Genomic DNA, 25,027 nt, shown 5'->3' on the forward strand with positions numbered 1-25,027 from the left:
CTCCATCTAAAAAAAAAAAAAAAAAGAGTGGACAAAGTACAAGAAAAGACATTTCTCAAAAGAATATATACAAGGGGAAAGGGAGATAGATAGGGAGAGATTTGTTAAAGGATGGAACATATAGTGTTTTATAGCACTGTACAACGACTAAGGATAACAATAATATGCTATGTAGTGTGGGGGTCTGTCCTGCAGACCCTGACCCAACGAAGGATGAATAACATACACTGACACAGATATTATGCTTGTCAGTCCAGCGGAGGGTCTGGGCCACTTACAGACTCCAAGGAGAGTCTGTAAAGAGTTGCAGCCATGGCCTAGACTTGCTGGTCCTGCCCAAATTTATTCAGCACACATTAAATGACAAAGGTCTCAAGTAAACACCACTAGAAGGTAATTACTGATACCGACCCACTGAGTAGAGAGCAATCATGCACTCGCAGATGGTCAAGGTTAGTCAGGACCACCTGAGTAAACAAGCTATTTAGATGGACTCCTCTACATTCTTATGTTAATTACCCTTGCTATAGCTCAAAGAGGATTAGGCTGCCTTCAGCCATAACTCTATCCCGAGGCTTTTGCAAAAACCTTCTGGCCTTCCAAGAAGGTTTGTATTTATTTTACAATTTCTCCCACCATCCTGACTGAACCCCTACAATGTAGTTTCAAATAGCTAGAAGGAGGATATTGAATGCTTCCAACACAAAGAGATGATAAATGTTCAAGATGATGGATATGCTAATGATCCTGATCTGATCACTATACATTGTATATATTGAAACATCACTATATGCCCCATAAATATGTATGGTTATTATATGTCAACTTAAAAAAAAAGAAGATATATAAATGGCCAACAGGTATATGAAAAATGCTTAACATCATTAATCATCAGAGAAATGCAAATCAAAACTACAGTGAGACACCACCTCACACCTGTTGAATAGCTATTATCAAAAAGACAAAAGAAAACAATTGTTGACAAGAATGTGGAGAACAAGGAACCCTTGCACACTGTTAGTGGGAATGTAAACTGGTATAGCCATTACAGAAAACAGTATGAAGTTTCCTCAGAAAAATAAAAATAGAACTATCATCTGAATCATCAATCCTACTATTGAGTATATATCCAAAGGAAATGAAGTCAGTATGCCAAAGAGATCTCAGCATTCCATGTTCATTGCAGCACTATTTGCAATAGCCAACATATGGAATCAACCTAAGTGTCTGCTGACAGATGAATGGATAAAGGAAAAGTGGGCTGGGCATGGTGGCTCACGCCTGTAATCCCAGCACTTTGGGAGGCAGAGCCAGGCAGATCACCTGAGGTCAGGAGTTCAAGATCAGCCTGGCCAACATGGCAAAATCCTGTCTCTACTAAAAATACAAAAATTAGCCAGGCAAGGTGGTGCCACCTGTAGTCCCAGCTACTCAGGAGGCTGAGGCAGGAAAACCACTTGAGCCTGGGAGGTGGAGGTTGCAGTGAGCTGAGATCGAGCCACTGCATTCCAGCTTGGGTGACAGAGCAAGACTCCATCTCAAAAAAAAAAAAAGTGGTACATATTGGTATATATACATGGTGGAATACTATTCAGGCTTTAAAAAGAAGGAAATCCTGTCATTTGCTACAATGTGGATGAACCCGGAAGACATGTTAAGTGAAATAAGCCCAGCTCAGAAAGAAACATTACATGATACTCACATGTGGAAGCTAAAATGTTAAACTCATAGAAGCAGAGAATAGAATGATGGTTACCAAGCAGTAAGCGGTAAGAAGATTGGGGGAAATGATGGTCAAATGATAAAAAATTCTAGTTAGACTGGAGGAATAAGTTCAAGAAATCTAATATACATCACGGTGACTATAGATAACAATAATGTACTGGACTGTGTTCTTGAAAATTGCTGAGAGTAGATTTTAAGTATTCTTACACCAAAAGAAAAATGATATGTGAGGTACTGCATACGTTAAGTAGCTTGATGTAACCACACCACAAAAGATACATATTTCAAACACCATGTTGTACATTATAACTATATAAAAGTTCCTGACAATTATAAAAAATAAGTTACCTAATTTTATTTTATTCCTTTTTTTTTATTAGAGATGAGGGTTTCACTGTGTCACCCAGGCTGGAGGGCAGTAGTGCGATTGTGGCTTACCCCAGCCACTAATTCCTGGGCTCAAGTAATCCGCCCACCTCTACCTCCTGAGTAGCTGGGCCTACAGGTGAACACCACTGCCCTGGCTAATTTTTTTTTTCTCAGCCTCCCAAGTAGCTGGGACTTCAGGTGTGCACCACCATGCTGGTCTAGAGTCCAAGAGTTCTAAGAGATCAGCCTGGGCAACACAGGAAAACTCCATCTCTACAAAAAATACAAAAATTGGGTGGCTCGTGCCTGTAATCCCAGCACTTTGGGAGGCTGAAGTGGGAGGATCACGAGGTCAGGAGATTGAGACCATCCTGGCCAACATGGTGAAACCCCATCTCTACTAAAAATACAAAAAAAAAAAAAAAAAATTAGCTGGGCATGGTGGCAGGAGAATCCCTTGAACCCAGGAGGCAGAGGTTGCAGTAAGCCAAGATTGCACCACTGCACTCCAGCCTGGCAACAGAGCAAGACTCCATCTAAAAAGAAAAAAACTCCTGGGTTCAAGCAATCCTCCCACCTCCGCCTCTCAAGTCGCTGGGACCACAGGTTTGCATTACCACAGGTGGATAATTTTTGTATTTTTTGTAGAGACAGGGTTTCCTTATGTTGCCCTGACTGGTCTCTTAGGACTCCTGGACTCAAGTGATCATCCCACCTCGGCCTCCCAGTGTACTGGAATTATAGGCATGAGCCACTGTATTATTAATATATAAATACATCAAACAAATGTATCGGGGATTCCAGTGGATTCTAAGTGGAGTTGGACATGTTGGATGTGCCCGGAATACTGGTGGGCATGGGCCGCACATCTGCATTTGCAGGAGAACTGAAAAATATCCAGAGGGCAAAACCCTTTAGGAACTGAAAGAACCAGGCCCTAGAGGACAGTAAGGCAAGTGAGGCATCCAGGGCAAAATATTTAAGGAGGCCCCACTCTCAGGAGCTGACCCTTCACTTTCATGAGCCTGAGAGTGAGGGCTTTGTTAAAATTCCCACTGACTCCTCCTTTATCTCACCAAGTCCCAGCCCTGGTAAGAAGCCAGACGTGTCCAGTTTGTTCCAGTGGTCAGAGCTGGGGCACAGAGTTTTATCATAAGACCACGTTGCAGCTACTAACAGGAGTAAAAAGAAAGAATTTATACAATGATGTAGCAGATATTTGTAATGCAATGTGAGTATTTTGTTTTACAGATGAGGGGGTCTTGCTATGTTGCCCAGACTGGTCTTGAATGCCTGGCCTCAAGTGATCCTCTCACCTCAGCCTCCCAAAGTGCTGGGACTACAGGTGTGAGCAAATTGCTCGGTCTTGATGAGGGTGAGGGTCATGCTCAAAGTCCAGCTGAGAGTCATCGTGAGGATCAGAGTGGGGGTCAGTGTCAGAGTGAGGATGAGGAGGAGTGTGAGACAAATATTCAGAGCCAGAGTCAGGGTGAGGGTCAGAGTCAGTTTCAGGGTCAGAGTTCATCACAGGGTGAGAAAAACTTAGTTCCAGGGTTAGGCTGAGTGTGTAGTTCAGGCTCAGCGTAAGTTTCAGATTCACAGTAGGTTCAAGGACATGGTGAAGGTATCGATAAGGCTCCTTGTAGAGTCGGGTGAGGTCAGGATCAGGGAGATTGTAAGGGTCAAGTCAGGGTCAGTGGAAAGTAAGCAGCAGACTCAGGGTCAGGCAAGGGTCAGATTTATGGTCATGATGAGGGTCGTGGTGACGTTAAGATTCCAGGCCAGGGGAGGGTCAAGTTGAGTGCCACTGTAGGGTTACCTTCAACGTTTGGGTCAGGATTAAGGGTGAGGCTAAAACTGAAGGCAAAAGTGAGGGTCAGGGTCAAGTACAGAACCGACACAAGGTGAGAGTGAGCAACAAGGTAAAGCTCAGGCGTGGAGGAGGGAGTGGTGTCAGAATGAGAGCAAGGTCAGAGTCAAGGTGAGAGTGTATGCTTCAGGGTCAGGAGTCATGATTAAAGGCCAGGCACAGTGGCTCACACCTGTAGTCCCAGTGCTTTGGGAGGCTAAGGTGGGGGGCTTGCTTGAGGCCAGGAGTTCAAGACCAGCCTGGGCAACATAGAAACACAGCTGGCAACATCAGGGAAGGGAATTACCTTTCCCAGCTAAACAAGTTTCATGAAAATCATTTGTGAAATGTACTAATGGCAAGAGAACAACGTTAAGGTCCAGACACCTCTAAAAAACTGAAACGCATCTAGTTACTATTCTTTAGCAATTTAACTTAAGAGTATGGTGCATCTGGAAGTACAATGCTCACTGTGGACATTCATAATCTGAAGACATTTTATTCTTGGCTCGATTGAGGAAACACATGGGCATGAGAAATATCACTGCAGAGGTAGGGGACAGAAACACACTGGAGGAATTTGATCCAAAATCCTGTGCTAGAAATTTTTGGAAGCCTTAAAATCCTGGCTGGCAGTGTGTTTTTCTAACTACCAGAACTGAAAAGTTATGATTAAAATATAACACTTTCTTTTTCTAAAGACTAAGATATTTTACCATCAAATCCCTGTGCCACACATTAATGAGAAGTTCACAATCATATGAATTGGACCAATTGTTTTATTAGGAAGGAAATGGAGGGCATATCCTTTGTGCTCAGGAACTCTGATCAAGATTAATCAAGACCCATGCTCTCAGACATCTTTCTCGTCTACCTGAAATGCAAGACACATTTTAAGGAAAACTCAAACTCCTCTAGTGAGCAGGGACAGAGAAGTTTTCTACTGATCAAGTTTTTTGAGGTTTTGATGCCCTTGTGAGCCACAGATAATTGACAATTTCTGTCATTATCATTTTATTCCTTTTGTTTTCAAGTGTCCTGATTGTGTCCTCTGTTTTCCATTTTAAAGACACATAGACACTAGAAAGCACTAACCTTATTGAATTTAGATAATGTTAACTTGTAAATTTCAACAGTTAACTTGAAACTTACTTGTCAGTTTTTGCAAATACATGTTTTACTGAGTTAACTATAATTGAAACCTTAAGGGAAAAAAGTAGTGATAGTGAATTTAGAAGATTTTTAAAATAATACGTGAATGCTGTGTCATTCAAGTTTGCAAATCATTACAACATCCTTATCTAAATAATCTTATATTATTGGAAATACACTAAGTACTTTCAACCAAAAAAACAGAGCATAATTAAAGAATTCTGAGTTAGTTCAGATTATTGTGTCTTAAAACATAAAACTTTCCATAAATGCATAAAAATAATTTATTGTTGTATTAATTTATTATGAGAAATAGTCAAGTAAAATTTCAATTCAAATATACTGTAGAAAGTAAAAAGATTTTTCTTCAAAGTTTCCCTTCTTGTTAAAGAATAAATCATAAGTGTTAGAAGTAATAGTTTCTTTTAAAGACTAACTTCCTTCAAGTCTCCTTACTTTGTGCTAATAACTCTTTGTTAAGCCCTATCCTATGTAGCTGTTAGACATGTTCACAGGCACATAGTACATTCTATGTCTTTGTACCTTAACCAAGACATCTGTGCTGGATGTGCTCACTGGCATGTCCCAGCTCACAGCCTATGCCCCATCCTTATTTGGGAACATTATTAATTTTCTAAGTCCTTTTGTAAGCAACTTCCTCTTTTCCTTTGTCTTTCCATTGCTTTTACCTATTTAGAAAAGTTTTAAGTTATTGGCCAATCGGGTTTTAGCTTAAATTGTGAGGTCTGGCTCCAGTCAATGAAGATAGAACACGGTAGCAGGGACAAGCTGCATAAAGGATAAAAATTGCTTCCCTCCTTTGTTCAGGTGTGCTCTCGCCATTGTTCCATCTGTGAGGAGCACCCTTTCTGCAGAAAGTAAAATTGCCTTGCTAAGAAAACTTTTTGTCTGAATGCTGATTTTTCCTTGCAGTACCAAGGAACAAGCATTCTGTTTCTAAATAAACATTTTACATGTAACAAAATGGTGGCCCATACATTCTCCTCTGGGGTCGGTCTCTAGTCCTCTCTCATGAGGAGGGGACCCACTGCCTCATCATGGTGGCCTTATGGGTAAGGAATCAAAACCCACCCAGCATGAAAATAAACCCAGATTCTCAGCAGTGCAGAAAGAAACCAGTTGGCAACCTGGAGTAAAGGATCCTCACATACCATGTAAACCAGGCAACCTTGTGCATGAGCCAAACAATGAAAACACTGGAGGAGCAGGTAAAGTATTTCCTTGGTGGTCAGAACTAAGGGAAAAAAGCCGTGGGGTGGTAAAGCATTCCTTGGTTAAAGCACACCAAGGTAAAAGAAATCACAGGGGTGGTAAAGCATGCCTTAGTCAAGACAGAGGAAAGAAAAGCTGTGGGGGTGGGGGGCAGTGAAAAAATCCTTAGTTGGGATGTCTTAGAGGTTAAAAAAAGAGGTGAAAAATCCCCATTGGGGGAGATTAAACATCACACAAACCTCCAGAAGTAAACAAATATATTCAAAACTTCCCTTTCCCTTCTCGGGGGAAGAAAAAGGCTAAGCTCAATGCCCACCAGCTGCTCCCTAGGGGAAGGGGAAAGAGAGGGGAAAATAGCAGCATGGGCAGCTGACAGAGGCAGGGAAAGACCAGCAGACAGAGAAAGAGAAGGGCAGAGACAAAAAGCAAAAATCTTTGGGCAAGTTCCAAAGTTTTCTAAAAGAGGTAAAAGGAAAAACTCACGGAATTCAGGAATGCAAAAAGAAAGAAGGCAAGGTCAGTACTTTAAGGAGAAGGTAAAAATAAATGGTGTAAGGGCTGTGGATATAAAAGTAAGGAGGAAAAACAAGGGGACCCTCTGGCCCAGGGTTAATAACTCATGCAACTTATAGCAGGTATCTCCTGAGCCTCTAGGCTGACAGTGGCCCAGGGCATGGACTGCGGCCATGAAGATCCCACCCAACAAGTAAGTGTGAGAGAAAGAGGAAACAGGAGATGACAGAGAGAAGGAGAAAACACAAATGAAAGAAAGAGATAGAAGGAAAAAATAAGTAAAAAAATAAGACTGGAAAAAACAAAGATAAAAAAACACAAAAAATAAGACTAGGGAAAAAATAGTGTAAAAAAAAGTCAAAAAGTTAAGGCATGTCAAAAATTGTAAAAGTCCTAAAAAATTTTATAAAAGGGAATTTATGCAAAAAATATTATATAATTTAAAAATAATTAAGCCTCCTAAATGTAAAACTATTAAAGAAGCAATTTGTGTGCAAGGTATATAAGGAAAGTAAAATATACTTTTAGAAAAAAAATTATAAGAAAACATAAGAATGCGAATTTTTACCTACATTAACATTTTTTTTTAAATAGATGCTAAAGAAAATTCAGAAGGAAAATAAATATTGCTAAACCAAAATTTTAAAAAATGTTATCCAAACCCCTTATTAAAAGAATCTTGTTCCAACTGCATCAAAAAACCCACTGGGGCCTTCCAGCACAGGTTTAATACCAACAAGTTTCCACCTCCAGTGGCTCCTACAGAGGCTGCAGTGAGAGCCTGCGAGGGTGGTGGGGGGGGGGACGGGGGGGACACAAACACTTCAGGTGCAAGGGAGGGGGCCAAATGGCTGTCAGATAGCACGGCACAGCCCAAGGGCAGGGGCTAGACAGTGGGGGCTCTGGCAGGAGCAAGGTCTGGGGGCAGTGGGGTAAGTCACAAGGACACTCATCCCCCCAAGGCCGCAATGCATGGTAGCAGTAAAGGCCATAGGGAAGCCAGGACCTTAAGAGGGGGCAGGGCCACAGCGTCCCCTAGGCTACACTGAAAGGGGAGTGAAGTGGGAGGCGTCACCTTGGGGCCTCAGGCCCCAGGATATGCAAAGTTCTAACTTTGTGAGGGACCCCAAAGTGTCCCTCAAAAACCACATAAGTAAAAATTTAAAAAGGAAATAGGAAATTTAAGTCAAAAAACACCTATAGGTTGCCTTACTTACATTCCATGGCTGATATCTGCACATTTAAAACAACAAAAAAATCAGTTTCTCAAAAATTACATACTTATTTTCCACTTTCCTTTTCCTCAAAACTAAAAGTCTTCTAGCACAGGTGCCACTCCTAAAATTTCCAGTACACCAGCATCAGCCTGGAAACCATGTCCTCATCAAAGGGTAAAAAGAAGAAAAACTCAAGCCAGCCTAAGAAAAACCCTACCTTGTGCTGCTAACCACCAAGACTGCCGTTCCCACAGCAGAAGAGAATGAACACCACATACCCGAGTCAAAAAAGCGTCATCACCGTCAAAGTCATAGGCCATTGTTCCAGGGTTAAGCTCTACCAAGTCAAAGCTAAAAAAACATAATCTATCTATCTTTTTTTTTTCTTCCCTTTAACTACTGCCTATCTTATTAATATAACTAAATCTAACTCACCTCAAGTTACTACTTTTAATGCCTGTTTAGTTATCACTCCTCCCAGACACAAAAACAAGACCAAAGTCTCTATAGTAAAAATAAAAAACCTAAAGCAAATAATAACAATTAAAACAGGATATCAAAATGTAAATGGCTGGTTAAAATAAATTAAATATTCCATCTGCATCTAAATAAAAGTGACTGTTACACTTGTGTGCACAGTAGGCTAGAGGCCCACGTTGTCCCCTTTCCACTCAAATAGTCCTCTAATCAACAAAACATGGACTACATGGTAGCTCCTTTTCAAAATCCTACAGCCTGAGATAATAAACTGTGTAAAATGCTCTTGCTACTATTTCCTAAAATGCAGTACCCTGCGGGTCAGCCCCTGAGGGCCATCTAGCCTCCATCTTCCAAGACCAATTTTACCTCATGTCTCCAACAATAAGGGAAAAATTTAGTGTTCCTGGAAAACTTAATGCAGTGAGGTCAGGCGCTTCCAAGAGCTGACCCATCAGTCCACCCTTATTCATCACCAAACAGGTATGTAATAATATTGCAGAAGACCTTTACTGAACACTCTGCCAAATAATTAAAGCAATACTTGTGCTCTAGTTCAATTGGCTATCCCTTTTACCATGGCATTTCACCAACCAGAAAAACTTTTTCTTTTAAAAACTCAAGCAAAACAGCTAAACCAAAACATGTTAAAAAATTTTAAAGAAAAAAGCTATAAAATCAAAAGGAAGGAATTGCAGAAAGTAAAAAATTTCCTCTTCAAAGTTTCCATTCTTGTTAAAGAATAAATAAGTGTTAGAAATAATAGTTTCTTTTAAAGACTAATTTCTTTCAAGTCTCCTTACTTTGTGCTAATAACTCTTTGTTAAGCCCTATCCTATGTAGCTGTTAGACAGGCTCACAGGCACATAGTACAATCTATGTCCTTGTGCCTTAACTGAAATATCTGTCCTGGATGTGCTCACAGGCATGTCCCAGCTCACAGCCTATGTCACTTCCTTATTTAGGAATGTTATTACTTTTCTAAGTCCTTTCATAAACAACTTTCTCTTTTCACTTATCTTTCCATTGCTTTTACCTATTTAAAAAATTTTAAGTTATTAGCCAATCAGGTTTTAATTTAAATTATGAAGTCTGGCTCCAGCCAATAAAAAGACACAAGAGCAGGGACAAGCTACATAAAAAATAAAAATTGCTTCCCTCCCTTGTTCAAATGTGCTCTTGCCATTTTTCCATCTGCAAGGAGCACCCTTTCTGCAGAAAGTAAAATTGCCTTGCTAAAAAAAACTTTTTGTTTAAATGCTAATTTTTCCTTACGTGACCGAAAAACAAGCATTCTGTTTCTAAATAAACGTCTTACATATAACATATACCATTACAAAACTACAAATATACTTTCAAGCATCTGTAAATTTGTGTGCTCATGATATTAAAATTTATATTTTTATCTGGAAATGGTTATAATTCAGTGAGACACAAGAAGAAAATTATGAGAGAGTTATCTACATCATTGAGAAAATCCTCCTGCCACTACCCATGTAAGTCTTGATCACTCACTTTTACTAAAGCTGAGAAACATCCATTTGCCCAGCAGAGTCCCAGAGTGAGTCTGTGTGTGTGGATGGTGGTCCCTGAGACTTGGTTATAAAGAAGGGATGCTGTCAGCTCATCTCCTTCCAGGCCCATAACTGTCATGTCACCTGTAGAAGCAGGACAGCCCTGGCCTTGAGATTATTGGAAAGGGGAACAACCAAAGGAAAAACTGAACACATTTAATTCCTGGAAAAGATCAGTGTAGGACAGATGGGTTTCAAACTTTAATGTGTGCAAGCTTGTTTTCTTAGGTAATTTTGCCCAGGAGGGTTGTCTGGTCTCAGTTATTGCCAATAAAGTAGAAGTTAAGCAATAACAATAGTTTCAAACTTTGTTTAATTTCTGTGTTGCTTTACCAAACATATCCTTGCTAACTGAAGAGATTTCTGGGGGCCTTCACACATGGTCCCCAGTTGTCCCTAAGTTTCAATATTACAGGTAGTGTATGTAAAACTTTTTTGGGAATGAAGAAAATGCCCCCTGCACCAGGCTTACATAGCGCTTACAGTGAAGTTGTTTCTACTTACAGAGATGTTTAACTACGCAGTCAGCATGACAGCATGTGGAAAAAAATGATGAACACATCCTTAGCAACTGACAACTTTTATTTGCTTCTGAGACACCACCAACCACACCTTTGTTATAACTAGTGCTAACTTTAACTTTAACCTTGATCATGATTGCCACATTTGGAGAACACTTTCTTAATCAAGCATCATCTGATACTGAAGTGGTGACTTCTCACCCACCCAATCTATAGATTTTCCCCCAAGGCACCAGATCTGAATATGTTTGAGTTCACCCTGGTGTACCTCTTATGTACCATATCTGTGAACTGAAAGGTGTACCTCTTATGTGCCATGTTGGTCAGGCTGGTCTTGAACTCTCGATCTCAGGTGATCTGCCCATCTCAGCCTCCCAAAGTGCTGGGATTACAGGCGTAAGCCACTGTGCCTGGCTGCTGTCTCTAATTCTTTCTAAGCTCTCCAACAGAATTGCAAAATTCTGCTAAAAATATTTTTTTCATGTAGTCAGGCACATCAAGTTTCTCTTTTCCCCCTCCCTGGACATATCTCTCCTAGGGCCTCCTATAATTTTACTCAGTCTGAACTGGTTGTTCTCTAAGCATTCTGGAATTTTCTTTGGCCTCTCTCTGTGTTGTTTTCTGTACCCTGGCTCTCCTGCCGATCTTTATGGCTTAATCTCTCATTTTGGTTGACCATATTTTCCAATAGCTTCCTGACAAAGAAGTCATAAGAAGTACATTTTTTGAGGCAATGCATGAAAATGCCTTTATTCCATCCTCACACTTGATTGATAGTTTGGATATTGGAAATACTAGTTCCTCCTTATTTTGAAAGCATTATTTCATTGTGTTTTGCTTCTTGTGTTGCTTTTGGAAGTCTGAGGACATTCTGATGGTCTTTTTTTCTGATTGTCACATTTATTTATTTATTTATTTACTTACTTATTTATTTATTTTGAGACAGTCTTACTCTGAGTTAGAGTGCAGTGGCGCCATCTTAGTTCACTGCAACCTCCGTCTTCCAGGTTCAAGGGATTTTCATGCTTCAGCTTCCTAAGCAGCTGGGACCACAGGTGCGCCACCATGCCCGGCTGATTTTTTGTTTATTTTAGTAAAGACAGGGTTTCACCATGTTGGCCAGGTTGGTCTCAAACTCCTGGCCTCAAGTAATCCACCCACCTCAGCCTCCCAATGTTAGTTTTTAACGTAACTCTGTGGCCTGTGCTTTTTCATTATAGACATTTCAAAGATATGTCTGTTTTTGGTGTTCTAAAATTTCCTATTAGGTTAGTGCAAAAGGAATTGTGGTTTTGTCATTACTTTAGCATCAAAATAATTCATGCTTAGGCATGGGTCTTTTAAAAATACATTGTGCTGGATGCTTTTAATCTGGACGCTCATGTTCTTCAGTTCTGGACATTTTCTTCTATTATTTTCTGATGGAGATTACTGCTCTTCTTGTATGACTCCTGTCAGGTGATTTTTAATGTTCAACGAATTATCTAATTTTGTTGATTTTCTCTTTTCTTTGCATCTTTTTTTTTTTTCTATTCTACTTTTTAGGAGATTTCTGCAAGTTTATTTTCCAACTCTTCTTCCCTCTTCTATCAAATCTTTAGTCTGGGTGCAGTGGCTCATGCCTGTAATCTCATCACTTTGGGAGGCCAAGGCAGGCAGATCACCTGAGCCTGAGCTCAGGAGTTCGAGATCAGCCTGGCCAACATGGCAAAACCCCGTCTCTACTAACAATACAAAAAATTAGCCAGGCATAGTGGCACACACCTGTAAACCCAGCTACTTGGGAGGCTGAGGGAGAAGAATCGCTTGAACCCAGGAGGCAGAGGTTGCAGTGAGCCGAGATCATACCATTGCACTCCAGCCTGGTCGACAGGGTGAGACTCTGTCTTTAAAAAAAAAAAAAAAAAAAAAAGGACCTCACGGGGACTTGGTAAAGAGTGCTGAAGATTACCTGGGCAAAAACAAAAATTTAGAAGATGCTGTCAGTGACCATGTATATAATGCAATGGATAATGTGTACTTGAATTCAAAACTTTAGAAATGAAATTTGAGGATAGAGGAGGAATTTTTAGAAAACTGGTGTCAGTTAAACATATCAATTTTCTTCTGCTCCATGCCAGAATTTTACTAAAATCAGAGTAAAAGAGTAAAAAAGATGTAGATCCACAAGAGAGAGCTCAGAAGAGGAGAACCCAGTCAATGAGAGATTGTGTAAGTCAAGATTCCACTGGAAAAGCAGAAACCAACTTGTATATTTCAAGTAGGAAAGGTTTGAATATGGGGAATTTCAGGCTTACCCCACCATTGGAAGGCTGGAGAAATGAAGGGCAGGCAAGCCACTGCCACCAGTCTTAAACGATAGCACTGAAGTGAGTGAATCTCATGGCCTCCCATGGAAACTCTGTGCATCTTTTAAGGGCTGGGCTGGAACTGGAGTAGGACTAGTGAGGCAGTCTTCTCAGGTACAAGTTTTAAGGGGGCATCAAAGAATATTTTAGTGCAATATATACATATATACACATATATACACATATATACACACATATATATACACATACACACACACACACACACACACACACACACACACACACATATATATATATGTTTTGGAGACAGAGTCTCACTCTGTTGCCCAGGTTGGAGTGCAGTGGCATGATCTTCACTCACTGCAACCTCTGCCTCTCGGATTCAAGTGATTCTCCTGCCTCAGCCTCCCGAGTAGCTGGAATTACACACACCCACCACCACACCTGGCTAATGTTTGTATTTTTAGTAGAGTCAGGATTTCACCATGTTGGCCAGGTTGGTCTCAAACTCCTGACCTCAAGTGATCCACCCGCCTTGGCCTCCCAAAGTGCTAGGATTACAGGTGTGAACCACTGCACCCAGCCATGCAATATATTTTTAAGCATTATTTATTTATTTATAGAGGTGAGGGGTCTTGCTATGTTGCCCAGGCTGGTCTCCAACTCCTGGCCTCAAGCAATCCTCCCACTTCAGCCTGCCAAGTAGCTGGGACTATAGGCTGGAGCCACCATGCCCATCAAAAATTTTTTTTTCATTGACAAGGAATAATTATGTGTTTATGGAGTACCATGCAATGTTTTGATCTATGCACGCATTGCAGAAAGAACCAATCCAGCTAATTAACATTTCAATGCAATATTTTTTAAAAACAAACAATTGAAAAAATCCATGATCAACAAAATGTCCGAATTTTTAGCAAAAACAACATCCAATCCTGCACTTGCACAACCCTCTCTCACTCACGTCTCGCTCATCTCATCTCTGCTCAAGAGCTCTGTGAAGACTGAGTTACTGTCTTCTTGGCAACCCATAGCCCTGAGATGGGTCATTTGCAACAGCATGCCTGGAAGCCAATGAGACCTCAGGTCTGCAGTTTTATTCATCCAGTCTGCCCACAACTGCTGCCAAAGAACAGCTTTTTCTTTTGTCTTCCAAATCTCTGCAAGTACCTCTCATTGGCAAACTCTAAGAAAGAGATTCTTGAAAATGAAATTCTGTGATGCACAGAACACTGTAGAAGAGGGAGGGAATGCTGTCAGGTTAATAACAGACAATCCAGCAGAGAGATGTCAAGAGGTTTCAAAAAGCTGGAAGTCAGGAAAAGATACTAGCAGTACTGGGAATTGTGACTCTCAAATACTTGCAGAGAGGAAGCCAACAGCATGCACATTGACAGAGCAGGAGCATCGCCATCTTGGACAAGCACTGCCATTCTAAAGTTCCCCTTGATCAAAAACTGCCTAATTCTAAAGGGCATCAACCTAATGGCTAAGGTCAACATGAACATAAACCACAAACGACGTCTCTGACCAGAAACATTCCAAACCCCTCCTCGACCAGAGATATGCCAGCCCCGAGACAACCTCCCCTCTGACCAGAGAGATGTTAGCCCCAAGATAACCTCCCCTCTGACCAGAGAAATTCCAGCCCTGCCATGAACTTCTCCCCCATAAGCCTATAATAAGCTCTCTCACCCTAAAACTGAAAAATACTCTTAGTCTGTAAGAGAGAGCACTTCCGACAGAAATCAGCCAGAAGCCCCTCTTAGGTTTATTCTCCAAAATAAACCTGTCTTTGTTGAGCCACTTTTCATGTTTCTTTCCTTTTTCTTTAACTCTTACACACATCTTCACAGAGTCTCTAACATGTCAGTGTTACGGACTGGATTGTGTTCCTCCAAAATTTATTCATTTATTTTTATTTATTTATTTATTTATTTATTTATTTATTTTGAGATGGAATCTCACTCTGCTGCCCAGCCTGGAGTATAGTGACACAATCTTGGCTCACTGCAAGCTCCACCTCCCAGGTTCAGGCAATTCTCATGCCTCAGCCTCCTGAGTACCTAGGATTACAGTGTGCCACCACTCCCAGCTAATTTTTTTGTATTTTTAATAGAGACAGAGTTTTGCCATGTTGCCCAGGCTGGTCTGGAACTCCTGGCCTCAAGTGATCCACCCGCCTTGGCCTCCCGAAGTGCTGGGGTTACAGGCATGAGCCACCACGCCTGGCCTCCTCCAAAACATATATGTTGAAGTCTTAACCCCTAGTAACTCAGAATATGATTGTACTTGGAGATAGTTTTTAAAGAGGAAATTCATGTTAAATGAGGTCATTTGGGTGAGCCATAATCCAATATGACTGGTGTCCTTATAAGAAGAGAGATTGGGACACAGACACAGAGGGAAGACCATGTGAAGACCTGGGGATGAGAAGGTGGCCATCTACAAACTAGGGAGAGAGGTCTCAGAAGAAATCAACCCCGCCAACACCTTAATCTCAGACTTTCAGCCTCCTAAATTGTGAAAAAATAAATGTCTGTTGTTTAAGCCACCCGATCTGTGATTTTTGGTTATGGGAGGCTGCATTAGTCAGGGTTTTTGAAAGGGACAGAACTAATAGGATGGATGTGTATATGAAAGGGATTTTATTAAGAATTCACTCAAACAATCACAAGGTGAAGTCCCACAATAGGACATCTGCAAGCTGAGGAGCCAGGAAGCCAGTCCAAGTCCCCAAACCTCAAAAATTGGGAAGCTGATAGTGCAGCCTTCGGTCTGTGGCCAAAGGCTCAAGAGCCCCTGGCAAACCACTGGTGTAAGTCCAAGAGTCCAAAAGCCAAAAAAGTTGGAGTCCGATGTTCAAGGGCAGGAAGCATCCAGCACAGGAGAAAGATGAAGGCCAGAAGACTCAGCAAGTCAAGTCCTTCCACGTTCTGTGGCCTGCTTTTATTCTAACCACACTGGCAGCTGACTAGATGGTGCCCACCCAGATTGAGGGTGGGTCTGCCTCTCCCAGTCCACTGGATCAAATATTAATCTCTTTGGCAACCCTCACAGACACACCCAGGAACAATACTTTGCATCCTTCAATCCAATCAAGTTGACACTCAGTATTAACCATCACACAGCCCTAACTAACATAGTCGGGAATTGGAAGCATCAGATGCAGCAAAACCTGGGTAAGCTTAAGCATGGGGCTTAACATAGGGACCCTAGTTGAAAGTCTATATGTTTAGACCCTTAGGGAACCTCACTTATCGCACACATCCAGGCAATTACACTTCTAGCCCCCGCCCTCCAGCATGAAGTGCAGTCAACAAAGACATTAAACTGGAGACGCTCCAAGTTCGGAGAAGCAAGGCTCCAAGTTCAGCAAGCAAGTCCTTTACCTAGTAAAGGGCTGGAAAGAAAAATAATCCTGAAAACTGGGGAACCAATAGAAGATTGCAACCTAAAGATTAAGACATCAGCCCCTACCTAATCTATTTCTGCCTTTTGGTCCCAGACTGGTGTAGGCCACAGCAGGAAACTGGGCATTCTTTTCAGGAGAAATAGACAAGGCTCTGAAAAGGTCTGCATGTGGTGACATTTGAGGATCTGACACAAATGGCTGGCTTCCTTCTGAACATCTTACGTTTGGTCCTCTGAGTTGAAAAGCCCCACCTCACAAGCACAACCTTTTAGTATTTCACTGTTAAAGATAATAGCCCACAGCCGGGCACAGCCTCCCGAGTAGCCGGGATTACAGGTACCTGCCACTGCACTGGGCTAATTTTTGTATTTTTAGTAAAGATGGGGTTTCACCATGTTGGCCAGGCTGGTCTTGAACTCCTGACCTCATGATCTGCCTGCGTTGGCCTCCCAAAGTGCTGGGATTACAGGCGTGAGCCACCGCGCCTGCCTATTTATTTTTTATTTCTTGCTCTGTCTGCAGGCTGGAGTGCAGTGCGATCATAGCTCACTGAAGCCTCAAATTCTTGGGCTCAAGAAGTCTTTCTGCCTCAGCCTCCCATGTAGTTGGGACTATAGTTGTATTTTTTTTTAATTAGCCGCCACACCTGACTAATTTTTTCAAATCTCTTTTTTCTTCTTTTGTTTTGTTTTGTTTTGTTTTTTTGTTTTTGCCTGCCAGGCATGGTGGCTCATGCCTGTAATCCCAGCACTTTGGGAAGCTGAGGTGGGAGGATCACTTGAGTTCGGGAGTTTGAGACCAGCCTGGCACCATGGCAAAATCCTGTCTCTACAAAAGAATACAAAAAATTAGCAGAGTGTGGTGACAGGCACCTATAGTTCCAGCTACTCAGGAAGCTAAGGTGGGAGGATTGCTTGAGCCTGGGAGGTAGAGGCTGCAGTGAGCCGTGATTGTGCCACTGCACTCCAGCCTGGGTGAAAGAGCAAGACCCTGTCTCAAAAAAAAAAAAAAAAATTAGAAATGGGGGTTTTACCATGTTGCCCAGGGTGGTCTCAAACTCCTGGAACGAGGTCTTACATTTTCTGATCCTTTGCCTGTCTCTTCCACCTCATCTTTGGCCATTTCCTGCTTTGCTCAGTTCGTGGCAGCCACTCTGATTTGCTTGTTCTTCTTGGAACAGGCCAGATTTGTTTCCAACTTGGGCCTTTTGCAGTTCCTCTTGCCTCTGTCTGGATGGTCCCCAGATTTCCACAGCTGCTTGTTGCCACACCTCATTCAGTTCCCTGCTCAAATATCTTTCCTCAGAGAGGCTATCTTCAACATTCTACATAACATCCTCTCTGCCCACCACTTCCTGTCTCTTTTCTTGGTTTAGTTTTTCTTCCAAGCAATTAACAGTAGCTGAAATTATATTACACACAGTATTTGTGTGTTCACTTATTTTCTGTTGTCTTCCCCTAGCATGGAAAATACTTTGTATTTTCACTGTGACACCCCCAAAATCTTTTTTTTTTTTTTTTTGAGATAGGATCTTGCTCTGTCGCCTATGCTGGAGTGCAGCCGCGCAATCACAGCTCACTGCAACCTGTAACTCCCAGCCTCAAGTGGATCCTCCTGCCTCCGCCTCCCAAAGTGCTGGGATTACAAGCCTGAGCCATTGCGTCCAGCCTGTCCCCAGCTTTGTCTCCCACTATGGAAGCTGGAGGAAGATGATGGTTCCTTCCCTACTTTCCAGCTGCCAGTGACCAGACCTAGGACCTAGCCCAACCAAATGGATGCTTCCATTTTGAGCTCAGAATGCTGAAGGTATTATATTGGTCCATTTTGCATTGTTATAAAGGAATACCCAAAACTGGGTAATTTACAAAGGAAAGAGTTTCTTTTGGCTCATGGTTCTGCAGGCTGTACAAGAAGCACTGTGCCAGTCTGATGCTTCCACTTATGGCAGAAGGTGAAAGGGACTCAGCTGCATCACATGGTGAGAAAGGGAGCAAGAAGGAAGGGAGGAGGTGCCAGGCTCTTTTTAACATTTGGATCTCCTGTGAACCAACAGAGTGAGAACTCACTCGTTACTTCGAGGACTGAACCAAGCCATTCATGAGGGATCTGCTCCCATGACTCAAACACCTCCCACTAGGACCCGCCTTCAACATCAGCGACCCTCCCCTCCCCTCTCCTCTCCTCTCCCTCCTCTCCTTTTTTTCCTTTCCTGGATCTCTTTTCTTTTCTTTTTTGTCTTCCCTTCCCTTCCCCTCCCTTCTCTTTTCCCTCCCTTCCCCTCCCCTCCCCTTCTCTTCCATTCCCTTCCTTTCCCTTCCTGTCTTCCCTTCCCTTCTCGACTCTTCTATTCTATTCTCTTCTTTTTTGAGACAGGGTCTTGCTCTTGTCACCCAGGTTGGAGGGCAGCAGCATGATCACAGTTCACTGCAGCCTTGACTACCTGAGCTCAGGTGATTCTCCCACCTCAGCCTCCCAAGTAGCTGCACCTACAGGTATGCACCACCATGTCTCGCTATTTTATTTTATTTTTTTGTACAGATGGGTTCCCTCTATGTTGCCCAGGCTGGTCTTAAATTCCTGGGCTCAAGCAATCTTCCCACCTTTGGCCTCCAAAGTGTTGGGATTACAGGTGTCTGCCACTGCACCCGGCCAGGGATCACATTTCAACATAAAATTTGGAGGGGAAAAATATCTAAACTATATCAGATAGGAAAGCAAAAGTTCAGAGACATTTGGAAGTTATTCAAGGTTACATAGTGGCTACAGCAGAACTAAGAGGCAAGTGGTGCGGCTACCACTGCCTGAAGGTGGTGCCAGCTTCACCAATGGCACCAACAGTGACATCTTAAGCAGCATTTTCTGGAGCAGAGTCCTGGCTATGTACTGTCTTCCTTGGTTTCCTAAGTCTGATTCTGAAGCTTTTCTAGCAGTTATGTGAGCTGTTGATATCCTTCTAAAGATCTCCTTTTCTGCTTAAGTTAGCAAAAGTCATTTATGTTGTTTGCAACTAAGAACTTACGATGGGTATACAGGTCAAAGGAGAAAAATGCAAAGGGTCATCTCTGTTGATGCCCAGAAGGCATTTGATAAAATTCAAGACCAATTCCTGATAATAACCCTTCCTGAAATAGGAATACATGGATACCGCTTTAACGCAATAAATAATATATATCTCAAACCAAAAGCAAGCATGCTTAATGGTAAAGCACTGAATGAAATGCTTTTAAAGGCAGAAACAATGCAGGCTTTCCTACTCTCCTTACTATTACAGACAAAATTCTGGAAGGGCAATTAGACAAGAGAAAAAAAAGATGAGGTACAACTATTATAAACAAAGTGGCAAGGTTTTTATCCAGTGTGTTGATATAAATTCCTGAAAAACCCAACAGGATCAACTGAAAATTATGAGAAAGAACTAAAGTACATCAAGGTGGCTGGTTACAAAAATATTCTTTTTTCCTGTAGACAAACAACAGAAAATATAATGACATAAAATATCCCATTCATAATAGCAACCAATAGGAATAAACTTACTAGTATTATGCAAGACCTATGGGAGGAAACTATAGTACTGGGAGGGGCATTAAAAGCGCTTGTATAATTTTTTGAAGACAGACTTTATTCTCAGATAAGAAGATAAATATTGTGGTGATGCCAGTTTTCCTTAACTTAATCTATATAAATTAACCCCCCTAAAGGATTAAATTCATTTGAGAGAATAAGCAAACAGACAGTAATAAAATACCAGGAGATAATGCTCTATCAAACATTTCAGCATATTCTAAACCTATGCTATCCTGGAATACAGAGGCTTATCAATGGGATAGAACAGAATTTTTAAAAATCTTAAATATACGGGGCATTTAATAGGTGATAAAAGCAGCATTTTAAAGTAGTGGGAAAATTACATTTAAAAATGCTGCTGACACAATTGGCTAGCCATGTAGCATGCAGAAAAGGCAAGATCCCTACCTCATTTCTCATGCAAAAATAAATTCCAGATGGAGAGCATAATAATAAGAAAAAAACCCAGAACTGCACTAAATTAAAATACAGATGAATATTCTTATGATCTTGGAGTGGGGGAAGGCTAAGTATGTCAAAAAGATTGTAAATCTTTATGAAAAAGACTAATCTGTTTTACTATATAAAATAATTTAGGCTGGGCTTAGTGGCTTACATCTGTAATCCTAGCACTTTGGGAGGCTGAGGCGTGTGGATGGCTTGGGTGGGTAGATGGCTTGAACCTAGGAGTTTGCAACCAGCCTAGGTAACGTGATGAAACCCTGTCTCTGCTAAAAATACAAAAAGTTAGCTGGGCATGGTGGCATGCACCTGTAATCCCAGCTACTGAGGAGGCTGAGGTGGGAGGATCGTTTGAGCCCGGGAAGTCAAGGCTGCAGTGAGCCATGATCACACCACTGCACTCCAGTCTGGATGACGGAGTGAGACCGTGTCTCAAAAATAATAATAAAATAAAAATAATAATTTAAGTTCTCTATACAATATGAAAACACTGTAAACATGGTTGAAAGGGAAGTAGGGAATGGTATGACTGAAAAATAATATAATTTATATAAAAAATAATTTTATGGACCAGGTGTAGTGGCTCATGCCTGTAATCCCAGCACTTTGGGAGGCCAAGGCAGGCGGATCATTTGAGGTCAGGAGCTCGAGACCAGCCTGGCCAACATGGTGAAACCCTGTCTCTACTAAAAATACACAAATTTGGCTGGGCGCAGGGGCTCACGACTGTAATTCAGCACTTTGGGAGGCCGAGGCGGGCAGATCACGAGGTTAAGAGATCGAGACTATCCTGGCCAACATGGTGAAACCCCATCTCTACTAAAAATACAAAAATTAGCTGGGTGTGGTGGTGGGTGCCTGTAGTCCCAGCTACTCAGGAGGCTGAGGCAGGAGAGTCGCTTGAACCCGGGAGGCAGAGGTTGCAGTGAGCTGAGATTGTGCCACTGCACTCCAGCCTGGCGACAGAGCAAGACTCTGTCTCAAAATAATAATAATGATAATAATAATAATAATAATAGTACAAAATGAGCCAGGCGACGTGGTACATGCCTGTAATCCCAGCTACTTGGGAGGCTGAGGCACGAGAATGGCCTGAACCCAAGAGGCAGAGGTTGCAGTGAGCTGAGATCGTGTCACTGCACTCTAGCTTGGGCGATGGAGTGAGACTCCATCTCAAAAACAAAACAAACAAACAAAAAACTTCTATGAGATAATATCTGTAAAGGAATACACTGAAAAGAATAATGGGCAAATGGTGTGTGCAGGTGAATCACACCAGTAAAAATAAAATCGCTAATTAAAAGGTATTCCTAGTTGTTTTCTTGATTGCAAACAGCAGAAACTGACACTGGTTTGTTTCCCCAATAAACGAATTTACAGGAAACCTATCAGGTTAGCTCACAGAAAGAACAGAGCCGGAGAAACAGGCTTGGGCAGAAACCCAGGGAGGCAGACACCAGTAAGAACTTGACACTAGAGTAGCAGCTGGACACTTGCTGCTACCACCCCCACACTGTATACCACCGTACTGTCACACTGCTAAATATATAGCTGCTAGATTCATTGATTCACTGCATTATCTCCAACGAACCATGTATCAATACTTCTAGAGCCAAAGTCTAGATAGGAACATATAGTTGGTCTTGCTCTGTCACCCAAGCTGGAGGGCAGTGGCACGATCATAGCTCATTGCAGCCTCCACCTCCTAGGCTCAAGTAATCCTTCCACCTCAGCCTCCTGAGTAGCTGGGACTACAGAAGTGCACCACCACACCAGGCTTATTTATCTATTTTTTTTAGAGATGGGATCTCATGATGTTGCCCAGCCTGGTCTCAAACTCTTCCCGTCTCTGTCTGCCTGTGCTGAGATTACAGGCATGAGCCACTGCACCCGGCGGTGGTCTTTTTTAGGTCATCTTCCTGGGCTGTAGCTTCCAGGGGTAGGAAGGGGAATACCTGCTCCCTGCCACCCTACCCAGTTTTCATAATGGGATCTTGAGTTGTCCTGCCTAATTTGGTATCCCCTGCAGACAGGAAGTTGGTTTAGATGTTGGATAGCAGAGAGACTGGCACATGATGTTCAACCTTACTCGTACAAACAAAAAGTGCATTAATATGCCATGTTTTGTTCATCAAAATTGTCAATGTGAAAAAGACTGGAAAACTCAACAGTATGTTGGGATTGGGAAATGTGCATTTCCCATTCATTGCTGGCAGGATAAAACCTTTCTGGGGGTCAGCTTGACAATAGGTGTCACATATGGAATATGCATACCCTTTGGTCCAAGGTTTCAGCCTAAGGAGATAGCTACAGGATGGACAAGGTATAGGTCATGATAATATTCACTGCACTGTTGTTTCTAATTTATGTTTCCCGAGCTTAGGGTAAGGGGTAAACCCCGTCTCTACTAAAAATACAAAAATTAGGGCAACACGCTCGGGTCCCCTTCCACGCTGTGGAAGCTTTGTTCTTTCGCTCTTCACAATAAATCTTGCTGCTTCTCACAAAACAAAACGAAAAACAAAAAACAAAATTAGCCAGGTGTGCTGGCAAGTGCCTGTAATCCCAGCTATTCAGGAGGCTGAGGCAGGAGGATTGCTTGAACCCAGGAGATGGGGGTTGCAGTGAGCCGAGATCCCACCACTGCACTCCAGCCTGGGTGTTAGAGTGAGACTCCATCTCACACACACACACACACACACACACACACACACGACATTGTTTAGGTATAAAGTTGCCAAATAACCTGTTACATGATGGCTACCTTACTGGGTACCCAATAATGAGTAAGATGGGTCTCTGCTGGGTTGAAGCCCACAATATTAGTGAAGGTGATGATTGTAAACTGAATTGCAATATGGTCAAGTCAGTGTCATGAATGAGAGGTGCCAAGACAGCCTGTGGAAGGGACATCTCCTGGAGGGGGTGATATCTAAGGTGAGACTTTAAGGATGAAGGGAAGTTAACTAAGTAGAAAGGTTCTAAGTTAGCTAAGGAAAGGTTCAAGGGAGAGGGAACAGCTCCAGCAAAGGCCCTGGAGTCTGGATCAAACTGCCCAGAAGTTCAGGGCCATTGCATTCACATTTTAGTGTGAATAATCAGATGGCTTTCTTCCTGGTGTCCGGATAAGAATTTTGACTAAGAGGAGAGTGGAGGTGATTAGGGACAGTGCAGAGCACCCTGGAGATGTCATCATAGAGCCCTACTTACAATGGGGAGGGAGGTCAAAGGTAAAAACCATTTACTTTGAAACGTGGTGTAAGGTGGCCTTCATGTTTTAAAAAGGAGGAAGGGCTCTCCCTTCCCTGATTTCTCTCGTCTGCCTCAGGACTCAGACTAGCCCTTTTAGCAGACGGAAGCCTATAGAGAGGAGGTCATATACTAGTTGATTTTGGACTAAAGGCATCCCAAAGATGTACTATTTTTTGCTCCCTGCACTATTTTTTTTAATGGAACCAACGTTTAAAAATAGGATTTCTGCCTTCTCTTAAAACATCAGATGATCTGGTAACGCTGAGCTCCTATTCTCACATGGGAACAACTGGCTGGAGCTGAGTGGCAGCCATCTCTTTAGAAAGATGTTAATTTGAAGTTTGCTATAGTCCTCATCATTCCTTATATTTCCCCCAACACTGAGACCCAAGTCACTTGAAAGTCAATATGATAATTCAAACACCAGGATTCTTCACTCATTTGTGGGTTTGTGACCTGTGATATTGTGGATTCGTGACCTTTGGTTTAGAGGTCAAGTATAGGGGTTGTGAATAAAACTTGTGTTTGAATCAGATAAGAACTGTACCAATCTCAAAGATGGTGAATTAAAGATTAAAGAAAATATTGCATGCTTGGCATAATGTGTGGAACACAACAGCTATTGTAAACACCCAGTAGGAATGTAAGCTGCAAGAGGGCAGGTAGAAACCGTGCTAATTTAATCCGCTGGGGATATGACATTTGATTCTAATTTAATAGATTTAATTCTTTGCAATATCCCCAGTAACTGTTGAATGAATGAGTGAGTGAATGAATGAATGGATGGATGGATGATGGGAGACCCCGGCGGAGTTTTAAAGGCTGGAATGAAAAGGAAGGTAGTTATGATAACAGCGTTTCGCTGGGACTCCAAGGTGCAGCCAGGAAGAAAAGCCCGCTGGGACGTGCCAGGGTCTGTGACTGCACTCCGCTGGCACCCAGACGGTAGGTATCTGCAACGTCCCTTGGGAGCCAGACAGGGCTGACTTGCCCAGGACCTGTCAGGGCCATGTCCACCAGCTCTTGCACGGTCTGGTAACTGACAGCATCCTGATTCCTGCACGTTCCCGCCTCTGCCATCTGATCAGCAAAGACAGAGACCCACTCCAGGGATCCACCATCCACCGGGAGCCCAGCCTTTTCCTCCAAGCCGGGACCGCGCCCACACTAGACATGGCCTACCTCGGGCTTCAGGCAGCAGGACCGCGCCCGCAGCCTCCAGGCATCGCGTCCGGCTGGAGAGGCAGCTATCGTCCCACAGTGAACATGGCGGCTGAGGCGGCTTCAGCACGGGGCGGGCGGTGCCGGGAGGCGCGTCACGTGAGCGGCCCAGCTGGGCGGACCGCGCGCGCGCCCGCTGGCCCCGCCGGCCGCAGCTCGCTCGCTGGCGCGGCT

General features: G+C 42.5%; 1 long non-coding RNA gene across 1 annotated transcript; it reads right to left on the reverse strand.

Annotated features, from left to right (window-relative positions):
* Positions 1-4,705: 4,705 nt before the first annotated feature.
* Positions 4,706-24,918, reverse strand: LOC134738541 (uncharacterized). The gene is made up of 4 exons (XR_010124295.1): positions 24,815-24,918; positions 12,928-13,084; positions 12,395-12,581; positions 4,706-4,817 (listed from the first exon to the last, which is right to left on the reverse strand). It is a non-coding gene; the product is annotated as an uncharacterized LOC134738541 (long non-coding RNA).
* Between the last annotated feature and the right edge of the window lie 109 nt (positions 24,919-25,027).

This window comes from Pongo pygmaeus, chromosome 18 (assembly GCF_028885625.2).
Source record: "Pongo pygmaeus isolate AG05252 chromosome 18, NHGRI_mPonPyg2-v2.0_pri, whole genome shotgun sequence".
In the NCBI taxonomy this organism is placed as follows: domain Eukaryota; kingdom Metazoa; phylum Chordata; class Mammalia; order Primates; family Hominidae; genus Pongo; species Pongo pygmaeus.